The 20,020-nt window shown below is 51.3% G+C and overlaps 1 protein-coding gene across 1 annotated transcript in view; it reads left to right on the top strand.

Annotated features, from left to right (window-relative positions):
• The first annotated feature begins 9 nt into the window (after nucleotides 1–9).
• LOC145276796 (protein-lysine N-methyltransferase SMYD4-like) overlaps nucleotides 10–20,020 on the top strand; it is a 70,865-nt gene continuing 50,854 nt past the window's right edge. The window contains exon 1 of the mRNA XM_080128109.1: nucleotides 10–142. The gene's annotated coding sequence lies outside the window, so the exon portion shown is untranslated. The remainder of the gene's footprint in view (nucleotides 143–20,020) is intronic.

Here is a 20,020-nt window from a genome sequence, read left to right as displayed (position 1 = left end):
AAGGGGGACAACTCTGTACAGGCGCAGTGTCTCAAAAAGGGTGGATTTAAAAACCGGCTAAATAGAAATTATGATTTCTATCCGGCATCACTCTAAGATACACGTGTAGAATCTGTTTTGTTTCTGGACGCCATCCTCCCAGGTATTATATCCTTTTGAAGACGATGAAAGGTTTATTTCTTTTGTCTGCTCATTTTGGAGAGGGAGATATTGCTTAGGGCCTTCATCCGCGATGGAGTCAAGTTATTTTTGTATTTGGCTCAGTGTCCCTTTTTTTTTTTTAGTAAGCTACTAGCAATGTAGATGTTGAAGCGGATAAACAACTCTGCAAGATAACGATGGGAAAATCTTTTATCCAGCTTTCAAGTTAAGATAAATATGTAGTATTTAGAAACAGTGGGAGGAGCTTTATTGTTTGTTTTTTGAGCAGTCTTTATCCAGAATGAAATTCCAACCAGGCTATTCTTGCATTCAGGCCAGAGTTCCTATTTATAATGCCTCCCCACGGGGCAGAGTTAGACACCAGGGTCGTTTTTTAATGTGGAGAAAAGGAACAAAAATAAAAATTGTCTCAGTCGTGAAGGATTTCTCCTCCACTAACAGAGAACAAGAAATTGAAGTGTAGCATCTGAAGAACAGATACTACACTTTGAGATATTAAATCTTTTATTCATGTTAAAAAAAATACAGAAAAAAAAACGAAAAACAAAAAAAAAAAAACAACGATGAACAAAAAACTTAGGCACATGGCCAACTCAAAAGGGGGGATTTTGGGGGTCGTTGGTCATCCTTGTCACTCCAGAACTAAACAAAGTCAAAAGTTTCTCCCAGCTAGTATCTTCTTTCACCATAATATCGCATTCACCCTTTCGTATTGGGGGACGTCCTAGTAACTCCCAATTTTTAAAACATTTTTTATTGACGTGTAAAAACAAAAAAGATAACAATAAAATGGTAACAATAATTCATTTGTGTCGAGGGCGGGGGAAGAAAAAACAAAAGGTGATTAGTAGGACCCTCCCAACCCCGTCTAATTGATAGACTGCCCGTTCCACTAGGTCTGTAAAAGGAACCTCGCTTCTGCGGGTCAGTCTCTAGGTGGGGATGCCCTCTAGATGGGGGTGAATGGAGAAAAGAAAATTTTTGTGGGTAAGGGATGGAGGTTAGTTTGTATTTCTTTTTCTCCAAGATGGGTAAAATTTAGAGGAAGGGGTGAAAACAAAAATTGCAGGTAAGAGGGGATGGGGATCTTGGAGGCTTCCTAATCGGGGAGGGATGGAACACACACTCAGCTAGCTGAGAGACTACTTGTTTAATTTTACTTTACAGAACTGCGCGTTCCACACCTAGGCGGGGAACACGTATTCAAATTTGGCTCCTCTTCGTACACACAGACTTGCCACATGTATCCATCTTCTGTCAAATGCTGCGCGATGCAGCCTTCTTCTATCACATCTGATCTTCACCCGTAGTTGGTGTTTAAAGAAAGCGATCAGATCTTGATCAGAAAAAGACAACACCCCCCGGCAACCTTGCAGACGCGACGTCCAAATCACCATTTTTGCCACGGCCAGGATCGTAACGTAGACCATTTGTCTTTCCCGGTCCCACGGCGGCCTCACGTTGTCCACAACATTGGATACAGTAATTGGGCGAGGATGCTCAGGATCGATGCGAGCCGTCACCCCACTGACATACGACCAGTACTGGCGGAGTTCGCGGCAATCGAAGAAAGCGTGATCCGTAGTTTCCACGGCCGTTGTCCCACAACGGGGACAATCAGGCGACTCCAAAAACCCAGAACTGCATTGTATGTTGTTGAGTGGAAGTGCATTTCGGGCCAATCGCCAGGTCAGAGAGAACTCCGAATTGTTCAGATGACTCGAACCTGGCGCCCAGCTCCACGCGGAGCGGATCTCACTCTGCTGCCACCCCAAATGCGCGCATAGCGGGTCGTCAGCGGCCCCCTTCACTAGATCCCTGTGGAGTTCCCTACGGGTAGCAGTCACAAGGTCACTGGACCTTGGTAGTCGTTTTAGCGCGGCTCGGCACTCTTTCATGTAGGCAGATTCTCCCCGCGGCCTGCGACGGCTCTCGATGGAAGGGTCGAGAACGAGGTCGGGGAAGGCGGCAGTAACCACGGGGTGCCACGGTTGGTCCTCCTGCATATAGTGGCTCAGGAAGGCCAGCCTCTCAGCATCTCGATGACACTTCAAGTCCGGCATTCCCAAGCCTCCCTCACACGGACGTTGAATACAGACCTGTCTGCTCACCCAGTGTCTTCCTCTGTCCCAAAGGAGCGAGGACAAGAGTTCGACAAGAGCTTTTAGGTGTTGTGCAGGCAGGGGAAGTACGGCCAGTCGGTAAAGGATGAGAGGAAAGACGTAAGTGGCGCACGCCTCAGCTCTACCCTTTAAGGAAAGTTTCCTAGGAAGCCACGAATTGACTGCAGCCTCCACCTTTGACCGTACCTCCAACCAATTCTTGTCAAGCTGGAGACCCGGTCCGAACCACACGCCGAGGATCCGGACCGGGCCATCTGTCCAGCTGAAGGGCGCAGGGAGGTTTGCGTTGCCACTCCATGCGCCCAACCGCAGTCCTACCGACTTGTTGCGGTTTATCTTGGCCCCTGTGATTCTTTCGTACTGTGTGAGTGCCTCCGACACGACCTCAATGTCTCTGAAGCCCGACGCGAAGATCGTGACATCATCGGCGAACGCGGATACCTTGGCAGCTGAGCCGCCAGGCAGAGCCATTCCACGCAGGGCCGAATTTGTCTCCCCATGTCTCAGCTTGCGGAGAAGTGGCTCCAAAGCCAGGACATAAAGCAGGGGCGACAGCAGACAACCCTGACGAACCGACCGAGAGATAACAAAGGGTTTCGAGCGCTTTCCGTTCACTTGCACGACAGCCATGGGCTGTCGATACATTATGGAGATCCACTTGCAAAAGTCCAGTTTAAAACCGGCGGCCTCTAAGACAGATGCCAGGAAACGATGGTCGACCCTATCGAAAGCTTTGGACTGATCTAAGTTTATCAGCGCGGCTTCCGTGTCGTCATCTATTCCCCCCTCTAGGATCATGCGGATCAGGTGCAAGTTGTTCTGAATCGATCTCCCCTTCACAGCGTAGTTCTGTTCCGGTTCAACCAACTCGTCGATAACAACCTGCAGCCGATTCGACAGGACCTTGGCCAAAATCTTCAACTCTGTGTTTAGCAGAGTTATGGGCCTGTAGTCGTCTAACTCTTCCCCTCCATGCCCGTCACCTTTCTTCAGCAATGTGATCACTCCCTTGGTCACCTGCCCTGGGATGGATCCCTGAGCAAACCAATGGTTGAACATATCCGTCAGAAGAGGCAGAAACATGGGCGACAGCCTCAAGTACAGTTCGTATGGCAGACCATCAAGTCCTGGCGATCTGTCACAGCTGACCTGCTTCAGCGCAGTAAAGACCTCCCGCTCCGTCACCCGGCCCTCGCAACTAGCCGCTCTAGCCGCCTTGAGGCGGGGAGAGTCGGCCAAATAGTCGCTAAACTCAAGGACCGGAAGATTGGGCTGCTGCGTAAAACGCTCCTCGAAATGTTCTCGAAACCCCTCGCAGATCTCCCGAGTCGATTCCAGGGTTCGTCCATTCGGATGTTTGATTTTTGCAATGTATTTGTCCGAGCCACGCCTAGAAACCTCACGGCGCACGTCTGCATCAGAATTGACTGCTTCGTTGCCTATCTTTCTAAGCCTAGCTCTAACTACTTGGCCTTCGTAACGCTCGCTAGTCTCGCGTAGAAGGTCCTGCTTAGCTAGTTCCTGACTAACCCTATCACCCTCCCCCGTAGCCTGGGCTAGTTTCTGCTCTAGCTTCTTCTTCGTCTTGGCCTTATCTAGTGCGAGGCGCTGGGCATACTTGACGGAGAAGCTTCTGATCTTGGCTTTGAGACCTAACCACCACTTACTCCCGGTAACCGCCCCCACTAGTGCCTTTTTAATCAATTCTCTTAACTGATCTTGGAAGTCTTGTATCTCCAGAAGGGAGGTGTTTAACTTCCAGTACCCCGCTAACTTAGGCCTATTTCCTAGCTTCAGCCGGGCCATAACTAATTTATGGTCCGTCTGGCCTAGCCAAGTGAACGTGGGACAAGATAAGAAGTCTACTTCGCCTCTCCTAACTAACATCCTGTCCAAATAGGTATTTGGATAGGAGGAAACGCTATTGGTCCACGTCCACATCTCCCGCCCCGGATGCTCGAACCGAAACCTGTCGACCAGACCGCATCTAGCCATCAGATCAGCCAGGCTGGACTCGCACCTCTCCGATCCTCTAACATCGCCTCCTACCTTATCTATCTCGGGGTCTAAGATGGCGTTCCAATCTCCTATTAGCACTACCCGCTTCCGACAATCTACAAACGCATCAAGCTGACTGAAGAATGAGACCCTCTCACGAGCGGTGCCGGGCGCATGAACCGCGATCACCCGAAACACAGAATCTTTTACGGCAACATCGGCCACAACCAGCCTGCCCACCGCATCTCTATAGACAACGTCGACCGTCGCCGACAGGGTACGTTTAACCAGCACGGAAACTCCCTTCCCCCGCGGGCTGCCATATGCTGAGAAAACCTCAAAATCTCTGGCCAGCACCTGACAGTCCACAGAGGAAACGAAATGCGTCTCCTGAATCGCAGCCACATCCACTCCCAGGGACAAGAGGTCGTGCCGGAGGCGAGCCGCCCGGCCCGATGATCTCAAGCCCCTCGCATTCAAACTAGCCAAATTCAAAGCCATGGTACCTACCTTAGGGTGTGTCACACTCAGCTCCGAAGTCAGCTGGGGAGAGGACGCCGACGTTATGTGCCATGCTCAAGGTGGTCAGGTTTTTCATATCCTGACCTTCTCTCGCAATGCCGCCGACGTCCAAAGGATAAATTAATTTTATGGCCCTGTAGAGTGACGGATGGACCAACACGGGGACCCTTCCCTTGCATTGTTTTGACAGTTCATCAAGAGAAGGGTCATTTTTTTTCACCAGTTCAATTCCCGGAAACGCCCCTTCAGCGGCCTGCAGCCTTGTCCACAAGTTGGTCTTGCAGGCCTCTGGAGTTCTGACAAAAGTTATTAGGAGTGGGGCGTCCGGGAAATTTGAGGGGATATTTACATCTTTCCCCTCTATCTGTTTGTAATCGAGCAGAGGTTTTAAGTTTTTCCTCTGCCGATGGGAAATGTCTGTGGCCACAGATAGAGGGTCTACATTACATAGTTCCTCAGGGGCATGGACCTTTGGTCTGCAAGAGGCAGAGGAGTCTCTCCTCTCCCTCGGTTCATTCTTTTCATTTTCTTTTTGGGGTAGTGGCTCAGTTTGCCTTGGTGTGGGGACGGGTGTTTGTGTGGTGCCTGGTGTTGGTGTTGGTGTGGTGTCTGGTGTTGGTGCGGTGTTTGGTGTTGGTGCGGTGTCTGGTGTTGGTGTTGGTGTTGGTGCGGTGTCTGGTGTTGGTGTGGTGTCTGGTGTTGGTGCGGTGTCTGGTGTTGGTGCGGTGTCTGGTGTTGGTGCAGTGTGTGGTTTGGGGGTGGAAGTGGATTTTGTTGTTAGGGGTGGTGTATGTTCACAGGGAGTGGGGGCCACCTTTTCTTCCTCTTTTCTTCTTTTGTTTTTCTTTTTCATTCTTTCGAATGAACCGGGGAGAGGTGAGGTTGAGTTCCTCTCCCTCTCACTTGCGGATTCATCCTCAGAGGAGCAGTCTTTTCTCCGCTTGATCCCCGTCTCGATTGGTGTGGGGACCGTTAGTTGTGTCTGCTCCTCTATTTGCTGCTGCAGCTGTTTTTGTTGTTGCTGCTCTCGCTGGTGTCGTTGCTGCTGCTGCTTCTGCTGCACTTGCTGATTTTGCTGCTGCAGTAGTTGTTGCTGCAGTTGTTTCCGCGGCATTGGCTGCGGTGGCTGTTGTTTTTGCTGCATTTGCAGAGGCTCCTGCCTCGATTTTTGGGCTGGTGGTGGGACAGTGGCAGAAGGGATTATGTGTTTCCGCTTTTGTCTCACTACCGTGCTCCATTCTTCCCTCTTGGGTGGTTTGGGTTTTCCTTGGAGCTGGGGTTGGTGTTGCAGTTGCAGGGGTTGTTGCCGCCTGTTTTGGTGCGGGCGTTGTCTCAAGGGTTGTGACCGCCTTTTGGGTTGTTGGATTAGGGGTTACCCTTTGGGGGCAACTCCTAGCCATGTGGCCCTGCTTTTGGCAGAACCAACAGTGTGGAGGACGGCCCTCCACCACTACCGTTATGCTGGCGTCTTTGTATGACAGCAGCGATGGTATTGCTCGAAAACCTTCCCTCTTCAGCCTTATTGCTATTGTGTAGCAGCCCAGGTGAGTCCCAGTTTTTGACCGTACTGGGGTCACCTGTTCTACCTCACCGTACTGGCTGAAGAGGCATCCTAATACTTCCGCAGGTATTTGGGTTGGCACATTAAATACCTGCACCAGAGTCCTTCTCTTGCCCTGGTATTCAGGTGTTAGTTTGACTCTCCCATGCTTTATTTCTTGGAGGGAGGAGGATGTCCCACACAGCGAAGCTCCTCTGGTACAGGTATAGTACTGGGATGTTAAGTTTGTGGAGAAGCCCCGCCATGTCTTCCTTCTTCATTCCTAGGAGCCGATTTTCCGGTATATCGGAAATGGCAAAGGACAGGACTCTGCCCTCAATCGCCTCCCAGGCACCTGGTATGGGTTTTATATCTGCCCCCTCTATGTATTGTCTGTACTTTGTCAGGTACAGGTCTCTATACTCTTGAGGGGACAGTTGTTTTTCTACGGTCTTCCCCCACGCAGACCCTCTTGTTGGTGTTGGTATGGGGTCTTTAGTGGGGTTAGACCGTTTTTGGTCTTTTATGGAGGTCGCCCCTGCCTGTTTCTTGGCGACGCTTCCTGCCTCCCCAGATGTCCTGGTCAGTCCTTTTGTGGAAGTGTCACATTTTTGAGCGGCGGCTCCCTTTTTAGTGTCTTTTTCGGGAGCAGCTTCCCGTTTTGGGGAGTCGGCCTCTTGGGGAGCATGATCGTTTTTGTTTACTTTGAGGCCATCTGCCCCTTCCTCGTTTGTGAGGTCCAGGCGGTATGCCCCCTCATTTTCTTGATCTGCTCCCCTTTTGGGAGAGCAGCCCTCCTGGGGAGCGCTGTCCCCTTTATTGTCCTTTTGGTCTGACACCTCCTCCTTTTTGTGGTTGGAGTGAGATGCTACGACCGATTTTGGTTTTGCTCCCCTTTGGGGGGAGTCGCCCTCGGGGGGAGCTGTTGTTAGATTTTCCCCCTCCTTGGGAGCGTCCACTGGTGTCATACCCGGGCGGTACGCCCCATCAGCAGTTGTTTTTTCTCCTGTTGGGGATTCGTCCTCTTGGGGAGCAGTAGCCCCCTGGCTGGGGGTATCCATATTGGTGAGCCCCTGGCTGAGGGTATCCATATTGGTGGCCCCCGGGCTGGGGGTGTCCGTTTTGGGTCCCTCTTTTAAAAAAATCACTGAAAAAAGTGACGTGGAATCAGCGTCCAAAGTGGGGAGCTGACTTTGGCGCCAAAAAGAGGTGGCGCCAAAAGGCGGCAAGAGGGGAGATAGAACTGAGAGAGGGAGTGGGAAGTTAGTGGAGGGAAGAGAGAAGGTGTTTCCGACCCTCCCTCGCGGGAAGGTCGTAAATTATCAGCTCGGATCCCCCCCCCCGTGGGGGAGGGGGGAGAGCAGAGAAAGACAGACAAAGTGGGGGTGCGGACAGAACGCGACCCAAAAAGCTTGTCAGGTGTTCCGGGCACGAGAATGTGTCACCAGAACAGCACTGCCTCGCACGATGTAGGTATCAGAACAGATACTACACTTTGATCTTGTTTATATATTTTATTGAGAAAGAAAAAATTGAACATAAAAAACGTACAAAAAATTCAATTCAACAAAATTAGGCACAAGGCCCTACAAGAAATTGGGAGGGGGAGGGTACAGGGTCTTTTTGACTATGTCACAGATGAGACTTTGAAGTCTTACTCTTGACTGGCAACATTTACCAAAATACCTCAATCACTCTGTGGATCCTAATCTAACTAATAACCCCAGCGTTCAATGTAAAATTTAACTATGTACAATTTGTATATTCATTTCTGTATGTTGTGTGTGCATTTTTTTTTTTTTTTTTGTGTGTGTGTGTGTGTATGTGTAAGAAAATAAAGTTCGATTTCATTAGAAAGAGTTCTTGAATTAATTGGCATAAAATGTTCGTGGAGTGGGAAAAAACTAATGAAAATGTTCATTTCAAAAAAAAGGAAAAAACTACTAATGTGTTGTTAGTAAGACCCCCCTGTACTATTCTATGTGGCTAGATCCCCCACTGTTTTCCGGGGAACCGAAAACAAGCAGAGCATCCCTAATGGGGTTTGGGGAAGTGGCCTTAATGGAGGTGGGAGAAAATAAAGCAACGGATGGAGGGGGTAGGAAGGTGACCTCTGAGTAGGGGGATGACCGGGGGCATCAGAAAATAAAGATGAGGAGCAGGGGGGTTGGGCAGACTCAGAGGTTCTCTAATACCAAAAAATAAAATCAGGAACAGGATCTCATTTGTACCACCAGTCAAGAGTTACTTTACTGAACTTATAATGCTAACCTAGGCGGGATGGGTTCCGTAGGACCCAGCACCGCCCATGCCATGCCTAAGGAGGGAACACGTATTGAAACTTGGCTCCTCGACGGATGCACAAACTAGTGCTGTGCACCCACCTCTTGTAAAATTCCACTCTAGGCAACCTCTTCCAATCGCATCTGATCTTTACTTTAAGCAAATGTTTAAAGTAAATGATCAGATCCCGATCAGGAACAGATGTCCCTTCGTGGACCAACTTGAGGCGCGTGATCCAAATGGTCATACGCGCTACTGCTAGGATCGCCAGGAAAACCAAACTTTCCTCCCTGGGGAACGGCGGCTCCATGTTGTACACAAAAGTTCCTACGTCGAGATCGAGCAGACACTCGGCATCGATGCGAGCTGTTACCCCCTCGACGTACCTTAATAGGGGCTGTATCCGGCTGCAACTAAAAAACGCGTGCTCGATTGTTTCGGGCTCGCGTTCGTCAGAGCACGGACAGAAGCGGCTGGTATGTTCTTTATACCGGAAAAGTACGTCGAAGAGGGGCAGCGCATTTCGGACCAGTCGCCAAGTCAGGGAGAATTCCGAGTTATTCAGAATCTCCCGTCCCGGCGCCCAACGCCATTGAGAACGGACAACCTCCATCGACCATCCCATCCGCCTACAAAGTGGATCCTTCGCGGTCCCCTCCACTAAATCCCGATACAGTTTCTTCCTTGGCTGATCGAGGACATTGGTCCCCGGCAAAGCTCTAAGAGCGGTTCGGCATTCGGAGAAGAACTTGGACTCCCCCTTCGGTCTACGACGACCTTCTACCGAAGGGTTGGGTTTGAGATTGGGAAACGAGTTCTCAACCACAGGGACCCAAGGAGCGTCTCCTTCAAGCGAACGACCCAGGAAAGCCAATCTCTCGGCGTTTCTATGACACAAGAGACTGGGCTGACCCAGGCCTCCCTCGCTCAGATTTTGAACACAGACCTCTCTGCAGACATAATGCTTACCCTCGTTCCACAAAAGTGAATCGAGGTGCCCTTGTAAGCGGGTTAGTCGTTCTGCAGGGAGAGGAAGTACAGACAAACGGTAAAGGATGAGCGGAAAGACGTATGTAGCACACGCCTCCGCCCGACCCTTCAAGGACAATTTCCTTCCAATCCAAGTCTTTACTGACGATTTGACCTTAGACTGTACTTCCGACCAATTCTTTTCCAGCTGAAGTCCCGGTCCAAACCAGACACCGAGAATGCGGACCGGTCCATCGGTCCAGCTGAAAATACCTGGAAGCGAGTTTACCCCGGTCCAGGCCCCCAACCGCAGGCCAACAGAGTTGCTACGGTTGAAGATGGCCCCTGTTACTTCTTCGTATCGAGCGAGCGCCTCGACCACCGCTTGAACGTCCGTGAGGCAAGACACGAACACGGTGACGTCATCGGCGAACGCGGAAACCCTGGCTCGTGTGCCTCCAGGGAGAGCTATTCCGCGCAGGACTGGTGTAGCCGCCTCGTCCCTTAACTTGCGAAGGAGGGGTTCCAACGCCAGGACATACAACAGAGGCGACAGCGGACAACCCTGTCGCACCGACCGAGAGACAGCGAATGACTCCGACAGCTTACCGTTGATCTGCACCGCTACCGTCGGCCTGTCATACAGAACAAAGATCCACTTGCGGAAGTCCGGATTAAATCCGGCGGCCTCTAGCACAGATCCTAGGAACCGATGGTCGACCCTATCGAATGCTTTGGACTGATCCAAACTGATCAGCGCGGCTTTGGCGTCGTCTTCTGTCCCCTCTATGATCGAGCGTATCAAGTGCAAATTGTCTTGAATCGATCTCCCCTTCACAGCATAAGTCTGGTCCGGTTCGATCAAGTCAGTGATGACAACCTGCAAGCGATTCGCAAGAATCTTTGCCAAAATCTTTAACTCTGTGTTTAGCAGAGTCAAGGGCCTAAAATCATCAAAGTTTTCCCTCCCACCATGCCGTTGACCTTTCCTCAGCAATGTGATCACACCTTTGGTCACCTGTCCAGGGATGGAACCCTGGGCAAACCAATGGTTGAACATATCCTTCAGAATAGGGACCAACATGGGCGACAGCCTCAAGTAAAACTCGTAGGGTAAACCATCAAGCCCCGGGGATTTGTTATAGCCGACCTGCTTCAACGCAGTAATGACCTCATGTTCAGTAATAAGACCATCACAGCTAGCCGCCCGAGCCGCCGTGAGGCGGGGCGAGTCAGCCAAATAGCTGCCAAACTCATCAACCCTGAGTCCGGGTAGTTGGGTGAAGCGCACCGATAGATGCTCCCGAAACCCCTCGCAGATCTCCCGAGTCGATACTAAGGGGTGTCCTTCCAGGTTATGTACTTTACGAATGTACCCATCCGAACCGCGCCTTAAAGCAGCCTTACGCTCAACAGCGTCAACATTCACAGCCTCGTTAGAAACTTTGTTTAACCTAGCCCTAACTACTTGACCTTCATACAGCTCGCTAGCCAAGCGGTTGAGATCTTGTTTAGCTAGTGCTAACTCTAGGGGGTCCCCCCCCTCCACCGCCCGGGTCAGCTTATCCTCTAAACGCTTCTTTGCCTTAGCCTTATCTATCGCGAGGCGTTGGCTATACTGGACAGAGAAGCGCCTAATTTTGGCCTTGAGACTAACCCACCACTTACTCCCTGTAACCGCCCCCACTAAAGCCCGCTGAATTAGCTCAGTGACCTTCAACCGGTAGTCCTCCAGCTCCAACAAGGTGCTGTTGAACTTCCAGTATCCGGCCAGTTTAGGCCTAGCACTTAAGTTCAAACGGGCCATAACAAGTTTATGGTCCAAGTGTCCTAGCAAGTGGAACGTGGGGCAAGATAGGAAGTCTACATCGCCTCTTCTAACTAACATCCGATCCAAGTAAGTGCTTTGATGGGAAGGCACTACAGGATGCCACGTCCACATCTCCCGCCCCGGATGATCCAGACGAAATCTGTCGACGAGATCGCACGAGGCCATCAGGTCAGACAGACTGCTGTCACACCACGCCGACCCGCTAGTCCCCCCGACCTTATCTATTTTGGGATCAAGGATTGCATTCCAATCCCCCATTAAAACTAACCGTTCCGGATCCACTAAGAAGCCCTCCAACCGTCGAAAAAAGGTTGCCCTCTCTACAGCAGCATTGGGAGCATAAACAGCAACAATCCGAAAAACACTACAATTAACAGCAACATCAACAACAAGCGCCCGCCCGTCCTCGCCTGCGTGAACAACATTCACCGACGCTGACAGGGTGCGACTCACTAGCAAGGAGATTCCACGACTATAGGTATTGCCATATGCTGAGTAGACATCGTAATCGTTTACCAGCACCTGACAATCCCCGTCACAAACAAAGTGGGTCTCCTGGATAGCGGCAATATCTACCTTGAGGGACACCAAGTCTCTCACAACGCGCGAGGCCTTGCTTCGACACCTGATGCCCCTCACATTCAATGTAGCCAAGTTCAAAGACATGATCACTTACCTCAAGCACTGTCACAGACGGGTCTGAAATCCCGGACAGTGAGGACATGGCAGGCCTGGCCAAGGCTGCCGGTAAGTAAATCCGATGAAGGTGATCCATCCTTGGCCACGCCCCCCACGTCCAGGGGGAAGGTTAGTTTGAGTGCCCTGTATAGCGATGGGTGTACATACATGGGGATTCTACCCTCACATTTAAAGAAAATGTTGGTCAGTGAAGGATGGTCCCTATCCACCAGCTGCTGGCTTGGGATCGCATTCTTCGCTGCCTTAATCATTGCCCACATTCCTCCAGTCCTACCGTCCTTGTTGACCCTAACGAAAGTGGTCAACAAGGGAGCGTCCTTGAATTTAGTGGGGTCTGTTACTAGGTCTCCACCGACTTTTTCAAAGTTTTTGAGTTTATTGTACCGGACCTTCTGTTGTCCTTTAAGGTCCGGAGCCGGTTGGAGAGGGTCTGTTTCACAAATCCTGCTTCCTGGCAGGAAGGGGAGCTTTTTGGTCCGTTCAGTGCGGACTTTGGGAGTGGGGGAGGGGACCTCTTTTGGTTGATGGGGAGGCTGAGCGCTTGGGGAGGGGGTAGCCTGCTCGTTTTCTTCTTTTTGGCTCCTGTCACGGGATGAGGGGCGGGAAGAGTTTCTTGGGGCCTTTATAGGAGAGGGGGAAGGTTGTTCGGGTTGCTGGGGTGTTGGGATCACAGGGGGCTCATCCTGTGTTGTTGTTGCGAGGGAGTCCTTCTCAGTCTCAGTGGGGGTAGGAGGGTTTGCGCGTGTCTTGCGGCTTTTCCTCCTCCTGGCCCTCCTGATCTCTGTTGCGCTCAGGGCCATAGAGACTGTTGTTGTCTCTTCCTCTGCCTCTGACGCGGCCTCCTCCTCAGATTCTGGTAGTTTCCTCTTGTTTGAGGAGGAGGGTGTCTGTGTGTCCATTTTCTCCGTCTCGCTCTTCGGTTGTTCTTGGTCTTGGGTGACTGTCTGCAAGGATGGCTGTTTGTTGATCTTGCCTTTCTTTACGACCGTCACCCAGCCTGTCGGTGCCTCTGGAGGATTTGCGGCCGGCGCGGGAGCAGCGGCTTGATTTGTTGTCACGCTTGTTCCCGCCGCTTTTGTGGGCTTCTTCCCTCCATTCCTCTTTGGACAGTCCTTCGCCATATGCCCTTGTTGTGTGCACAGCCAGCAATGAGGCCTCCTCCCTTCCACTATAAGGGAGAGTGTCCACTCTCCGAACTTGAGTGTGGCTGGGATGGCGTAGAATCCAGCCTTGTCCAGGACCATCTGTACTTTGTATTCCCGGTCATGATGTTTCTTAATCCGCGGACCGGGGTGACTTCCTCTACGTCTCCATACTGGCTTAGGATAGCCCCCAGTTGTTTGGCCTCCATATAGCAGGGGACGTTTAGAGCAGAAACATTTGCTCTCCTCTTGTTCATATAGATGGGTTGGAGCTTTATGTTCCTGCTCTGATGGCAGGTTCTGGACAGCCTGACTGCGTCTTCGGAGGTGGGGAGCAGAACATCCCACTGTGCGTAACTCCTTCTACAGATGTAGTTGGCGGGAATGTTCTGCTCCAGCAACACGTTCATCATGGTGTCCTTGTTGACGCCCGTCAGACCCCTTGTCTTGGTGTCTGAAGTTATCAGCGAGAGCACTCTTTTCTCCAGAACTTCCACTTGACCCGGGAGGGGTTGGATGTTGTTCCCCTGGGTATACTCCTTGTAAGTGGAGTCGAAGAGTGCTCTGTAGTCTTCGGGCGTCAACTTCCCTTGCTGCTCTTTGGGGCCCCATACCGGTCCTCCATCCTGGTGGGTGTCAGCTGGACTCGGGTTGGGGGGCGTAGCTGGTGTTGTGGGGCTCTCTCTTGTTATGGGCATTTTTGGTTTCGGAACTGGGCCGTTACTAGGCAAAGTAGGCCATTGTGTCTTTGGCGTTGTTTCGTCCTGGCTTGGTTTGCTTTCCGGGCCGCTCCCCTTTCTTATTTTCTTCCTTTGCTGGGTGGCTGTTCCCTTGGGGGATGGAGGTGTCTCCCCTTCTGGTGCCGTGTTCCCAGCTGGAGCCTTGGTGGGTACTGTCAAGGGTGTCTCTCCTTCCAGCTTGCTTTTGTTACCACTGGCCAGAGAGTCACCCCTTTTCCGTATTTGGTCCTCTGGGGGAGTGTTGGGGGGGCCAATCACTGTCTTCCCCGCCGAATAGTGAGCAGATAGAGGCTATTATATCTTCATCCAGCGCCTCGGTTTGGTCCGCGGTGCTGTTTTCCTCCTTTTCTGTTGGGGAGTCGCCCTTTGGGGGAGCGGGGGATGGGTTCCCCGGTCTTCCTCCCTTGGTTCTGCCGTCCTGGGGTGCAGCTGGTTCGCTGGGTTCTGCACTTTCCCCAGCTAGTGAGTTAACGGCAGCTTTTTCCGCTGGGTTGCCCTCGTGGGGAGCGGTTGCCGGTGCTTTTCGGGGGGTCGCCGCGGGCTGTGGCCCTACCCTCCCGCTTTCTTCCAAGGTCGCCGCGCGCCGGGGCCCTACCTTGTTTCCTGGCGCCGTCTCGCCGGGAGATGCATCAGCTCCCTCACATAGGGAGTCGTTAGCAGTTGAGATGCTGCGCATTTGGGGTGACGTACCCCTCCTGCCTGGCATCGTGGCGGTTGCACTGGCCGCTGGCGCGGACCAAAGTGTAGTGGGGGAAAAGAAAACCCAGGGGAATGGAGGGGGAGGAGGGGGAGGAGCGGACTTTGAAGAAATTAGAGTTTTTGACTTCGGTGCTAGCGGGTCAGAGTGCCGCGTCGCAATTAAGAGAGAGAGGGGATAGGCATCCCTGCCCACAGAGGGGAGCAGAAACGAAGCACCCGCCCTACCCTACGTCACCCTACCCACTAACTTACCCCAACGGAAGCGAGAAAGAGAACCCTGTCTGCTCGATCCACTGGGAGAGCAGCGAAGATAGACAAAGTTTGGGCCTGGCAGGTCAGAGTGCTGCTCAGGCAATTAAGTGTGGAGAAATTAGACCATCCCCTGTCTCTAGAGGGAAGAGACCGGAACGAAGAAAAAACGCATGCAAAAAACAACAAAAGCAGGTCTCAACTACCAGCTAGTGGTGTTGGTCCCGAGATTCCAGTCTCCCAAAAGAGGGGATCGGTTTCCGGGTCCAAGCTCCCACAAATGTGGAGTCGGTCCTCTAGGTCCTGACTCCCCAAAGGAGGGGGTCGGTCCTTGCTAACAAAAGTTAGTAAGAAAAAACACCTTAACCTAGCCCGAAAGCCCGGTGGTGGGTCAAGTTTAGTAACTGAGAGAACAGATACTACACTTTGATCTTGTTTATATATTTTATTGAGAAAGAAAAAATTGAACATAAAAAACGTACAAAAAATTCAATTCAACAAAATTAGGCACAAGGCCCTACAAGAAATTGGGAGGGGGAGGGTACAGGGTCTTTTTGACTATGTCACAGATGAGACTTTGAAGTCTTACTCTTGACTGGCAACATTTACCAAAATACCTCAATCACTCTGTGGATCCTAATCTAACTAATAACCCCAGCGTTCAATGTAAAATTTAACTATGTACAATTTGTATATTCATTTCTGTATGTTGTGTGTGCATTTTTTTTTTTTTTTTTTTTTTTTTGTGTGTGTGTGTGTATGTGTGAGAAAATAAAGTTCGATTTCATTAGAAAGAGTTCTTGAATTAATTGGCATAAAATGTTCGTGGAGTGGGAAAAAACTAATGAAAATGTTCATTTCAAAAATAAGGAAAAAACTACTAATGTTTTGTTAGTAAGACCCCCCTGAACTATTCTATGTGGCTAGATCCCCCACTGTTTTCCGGGGAACCGAAAACAAGCAGAGCATCCCTAATGGGGTTTGGGGAAGTGGCCTTAATGGAGGTGGGAGAAAATAAAGCAACGGATGGAGGGGGTAGGAAGGTGACCTCTGAGTAGGGGGATGACCGGGGGCATCAGAGAATAAAGATGAGGAGCAGGGGGGTTGGGCAGACTCAGAGGTTCTCTAATACCAAAAAATAAAATCAGGAACAGGATCTCATTTGTACCACCAGTCAAGAGTTACTTTACTGAACTTATAATGCTAACCTAGGCGGGATGGGTTCCGTAGGACCCAGCACCGCCCATGCCATGCCTAAGGAGGGAACACGTATTGAAACTTGGCTCCTCGACGGATGCACAAACTAGTGCTGTGCACCCACCTCTTGTAAAATTCCACTCTAGGCAACCTCTTCCAATCGCATCTGATCTTTACTTTAAGCAAATGTTTAAAGTAAACGATCAGATCCCGATCAGGAACAGATGTCCCTTCGTGGACCAACTTGAGGCGCGCGATCCAAATGGTCATGCGCGCTACTGCTAGGATCGCCAGGAAAACCAAACTTTCCTCCCTGGGGAACGGCGGCTCCATGTTGTACACAAAAGTTCCTACGTCGAGATCGAGCAGACACTCGGCATCGATGCGAGCTGTTACCCCCTCGACGTACCTTAATAGGGGCTGTATCCGGCTGCAACTAAAAAACGCGTGCTCGATTGTTTCGGGCTCGCGTTCGTCACAGACCGGACAGAAGCGACTGGTATGTTCTTTATACCGGAAAAGTACGTCGAAGAGGGGCAGCGCATTTCGGACCAGTCGCCAAGTCAGGGAGAATTCCGAGTTATTCAGAACCTCCCGTCCCGGCGCCCAACACCATTGAGAACGGACAACCTCCATCGACCATCCCATCCGCCTACAAAGTGGATCCTTCGCGGTCCCCTCCACTAAATCCCGATACAGTTTCTTCCTTGGCTGATCGAGGACATTGGTCCCCCGGCAAAGCTCTAAGAGCGGTTCGGCATTCGGAGAAGTACTTGGACTCCCCCTTCGGTCTACGACGACCTTCTACCGAAGGGTTGGGTTTGAGATTGGGAAACGAGTTCTCAACCACAGGGACCCAAGGAGCGTCTCCTTCAAGCAAACGACCCAGGAAAGCCAATCTCTCAGCGTTTCTATGACACAAGAGACTGGGCTGACCCAGGCCTCCCTCGCTCGGACTTTGAACACAGACCTCTCTGCAGACATAATGCTTACCCTCGTTCCACAAAAGTGAATCGAGGCGCCCTTGTAAGCGGGTTAGTCGTTCTGCAGGGAGAGGAAGTACAGACAAACGGTAAAGGATGAGCGGAAAGACGTATGTAGCACACGCCTCCGCCCGACCCTTCAAGGACAATTTCCTTCCAATCCAAGTCTTTACTGACGATTTGACCTTAGACTGTACTTCCGACCAATTCTTTTCCAGCTGAAGTCCCGGTCCAAACCAGACACCGAGAATGCGGACCGGTCCATCGGTCCAGCTGAAAATACCTGGAAGCGAGTTTACCCCGGTCCAGGCCCCCAACCGCAGGCCAACAGACTTGCTACGATTGAAGATGGCCCCTGTTACTTCTTCGTATCGAGCGAGCGCCTCGACCACCGCTTGAACGTCCGTGAGGCAAGACATGAATACGGTGACGTCATCGGCGAACGCGGAAACCCTGGCTCGTGTGCCTCCAGGGAGAGCTATTCCGCGCAGGACTGGTGTAGCCGCCTCGTCCCTTAACTTGCGAAGGAGGGGTTCCAACGCCAGGACATACAACAGAGGCGACAGCGGACAACCCTGTCGCACCGACCGAGAGACAGCGAATGACTCCGACAGCTTACCGTTGATCTGCACCGCTACCGTCGGCCTGTCATACAGAACAAAGATCCACTTGCGGAAGTCCGGATTAAATCCGGCGGCCTCTAGCACAGATCCTAGGAACCGATGGTCGACCCTATCGAATGCCTTGGACTGATCCAAACTGATCAGCGCGGCTTCGGCGTTGTCTTCTGTCCCCTCTATGATCGAGCGTATCAAGTGCAAATTGTCTTGAATCGATCTCCCCTTCACAGCATAAGTCTGGTCCGGTTCGATCAAGTCAGTGATGACAACCTGCAAGCGATTCACAAGAATCTTTGCCAAAATCTTTAACTCTGTGTTTAGCAGAGTCAAGGGCCTAAAATCATCAAAGTTTTCCCTCCCACCATGCCGTTGACCTTTCCTCAGCAATGTGATCACACCCTTGGTCACCTGTCCAGGGATGGAACCCTGGGCAAACCAATGGTTGAACATATCCTTCAGAATAGGGACCAACATGGGCGACAGCCTCAAGTAAAACTCGTAGGGTAAACCATCAAGCCCCGGGGATTTGTTATAGCCGACCTGCTTCAACGCAGTAATGACCTCATGTTCAGTAATAAGACCATCACAGCTAGCCGCCCGAGCCGCCGTGAGGCGGGGCGAGTCAGCCAAATAGCTGCCAAACTTATCAACCCTGAGTCCGGGTAGTTGGGTGAAGCGCACCGATAGATGCTCCCGAAACCCCTCGCAGATCTCCCGAGTCGATACTAAGGGGTGTCCTTCCAGGTTATGTACTTTACGAATGTACCCATCCGAATCGCGCCTTAAAGCAGCCTTACGCTCAACAGCGTCAACATTCACAGCCTCGTTAGAAACTTTGTTTAACCTAGCCCTAACTACTTGACCTTCATACCGCTCGCTAGCCAAGCGGTTGAGATCTTGTTTAGCTAGTGCTAACTCTAGGGGGTCCCCCCCCTCCACCGCCCGGGTCAGCTTATCCTCTAAACGCTTCTTTGCCTTAGCCTTATCTATCGCGAGGCGTTGGCTATACTGGACAGAGAAGCGCCTAATTTTGGCCTTGAGACTAACCCACCACTTACTCCCTGTAACCGCCCCCACTAAAGCCCGCTGAATTAGCTCAGTGACCTTCAACCGGTAGTCCTCCAGCTCCAACAAGGTGCTGTTGAACTTCCAGTATCCGGCCAGTTTAGGCCTAGCGCTTAAGCTCAAACGGGCCATAACAAGTTTATGGTCCGAGTGTCCTAGCAAGTGGAACGTGGGGCAAGATAGGAAGTCTACATCGCCTCTTCTAACTAACATCCGATCCAAGTAAGTGCTTGGATGGGAAGGCACTACAGGATGCCACGTCCACATCTCCCGCCCCGGATGATCCAGACGAAATCTGTCGACGAGATCGCACGAGGCCATCAGGTCAGACAGACTGCTGTCACACCACGCCGACCCGCTAGTCCCCCCGACCTTATCTATTTTGGGATCAAGGATTGCATTCCAATCCCCCATTAAAACTAACCGTTCCGGATCCACTAAGAAGCCCTCCAACCGTCGAAAAAAGGTTGCCCTCTCTACAGCAGCATTGGGAGCATAAACAGCGACAATCCGAAAAACACTACAATTAACAGCAACATCAACAACAAGCGCCCGCCCGTCCTCGCCTGCGTGAACAACATTCACCGACGCTGACAGGGTGCGACTCACTAGCAAGGAGATTCCACGACTATAGGTATTGCCATATGCTGAGTAGACATCGTAATCGTTTACCAGCACCTGACAATCCCCGTCACAAACAAAGTGGGTCTCCTGGATAGCGGCAATATCTACCTTGAGGGACACCAAGTCTCTCACAACGCGCGAGGCCTTGCTTCGACACCTGATGCCCCTCACATTCAATGTAGCCAAGTTCAAAGACATGATCACTTACCTCAAGCACTGTCACAGACGGGTCTGAAACCCTGGGCAGTGAGGACATGGCAGGCCTGGCCAAGGCTGCCGGTAAGTAAATCCGATGAAGGTGATCCATCCTTGGCCACGCCCCCCACGTCCAGGGGGAAGGTTAGTTTGAGTGCCCTGTATAGCGATGGGTGTACATACATGGGGATTCTACCCTCACATTTAAAGAAAATGTTAGTCAGTGAAGGATGGTCCCTATCCACCAGCTGCTGGCTTGGGATCGCATTCTTCGCTGCCTTAATCATTGCCCACATTCCTCCAGTCCTACCGTCCTTGTTGACCCTAACGAAAGTGGTCAACAAGGGAGCGTCCTTGAATTTAGTGGGGTCTGTTACTA

Source organism: Euprymna scolopes, chromosome 5, assembly GCF_053919585.1.
Source record: "Euprymna scolopes isolate OS-2025 chromosome 5, ASM5391958v1, whole genome shotgun sequence".
In the NCBI taxonomy this organism is placed as follows: Eukaryota; Metazoa; Mollusca; class Cephalopoda; order Sepiida; family Sepiolidae; genus Euprymna; species Euprymna scolopes.
Note: the sequence above shows the minus strand (reverse complement) of the source record. Positions and strands in the feature narration are given on the sequence as shown.